A 1,224-nucleotide genomic window follows, 5' to 3' on the forward strand; every position below is an offset into this window, starting at 1 on the left:
ATGCTTCAAGACAAAAGGACAAGTGCAACAATAATTCACTGAGGTAAACTTAAAAAAAATGGGGCACAGGGCAAATATTTGGGCATAGGGGCATATATATGTGTATATATATGTACGTACAGTCACTCGTGGTAGGCATCATGCTGGTCATCATCCGAGTCAGCGTATTAGTCGTCTTTCAGCTCTTGGCATAGACAAAATCAAACAGCTTCCTATCCACCTCCCTCTTGTCTAGACAGTGCTGAAGATGTACTGAGTGCCCTGCTTGGTCTCAATCTCAAAACAAAAGGATGCATCGGGGTGGTACCATGGGCAAAGTTGACTTAGGAGATCCTATTGAAGGGGATGTGGACGGGTGGCTTGTGTGTTTACATGCCCAGAAATCCAACATTAGCCCACATGTCCGACACCGATCTACAAAGTTCTCCTCAATCTCATTAAACCCACACAATATAGCTGACTGCAGGAGGAAAGTTGAATCAGTGAGTGTGTAAGCATCTCAGCGCTGGCAGGGGTCCCATGCGGCTGTTCCAGCACCCCGGGCTGCATCTCCGTTCGTCCATGTATCTTCTCCTCAGGGATGTTTCACAGCAAGTGATCCTTGCAAGCTGAAACTGGGAACTATCTAAAGCAGCTGAACCCAGGTCCAACCCTCAGAGAGCAAGAAACCTGAGAACCAGAAAGGTGAGGCTCACCAAGCCATTGATTTCTCTGCGCTTCAATTAATCCCATATGAGGTTATAGGCCAGGTTGTCACAATTACCCTTAACGATCTCAATCTGCCAGTGGCCAACTTGGCACCTGTACACAATTCTTTGGCCTAACAACTGCAGTTAAGTAACGCCTACACCTTAATCCTGTAAATCTATGAATATATTCCCCCACTTATGAACTTTTGTAAGACAACTATTTCATGTGTTTATTCCCCCAAGTTTGGGTATCAAGTTTCTATACTGCCCACTTACACCAACCCAGTGCTCTGAGGAGACAATCTTTTTTGACATGAAGAGCCTTCATTCTAGTTGGAACCTTGTGAAGTCCGCATCCATAAGCAAAGCTAAATCAGGACAAGTGATCCATAAAGTTAGCACCAATACACACCATTCCACGTGTTAAAACTCTCTTCATCTGGTCAGGTTCTGGTCAACTCAAGGTGGGCTGCCTCATTTAGCCACCCCTGGGTGCTCATTGGTTGCCTTGCCTGTAGACCATGGGCTCTCACAG

The sequence above is a fragment of the Echinops telfairi genome, unplaced genomic scaffold (assembly GCF_000313985.2).
Source record: "Echinops telfairi isolate 266 unplaced genomic scaffold, ASM31398v2 ScPeMD7_42;HRSCAF=159, whole genome shotgun sequence".
NCBI classification, from domain to species: domain Eukaryota; kingdom Metazoa; phylum Chordata; class Mammalia; order Afrosoricida; family Tenrecidae; genus Echinops; species Echinops telfairi.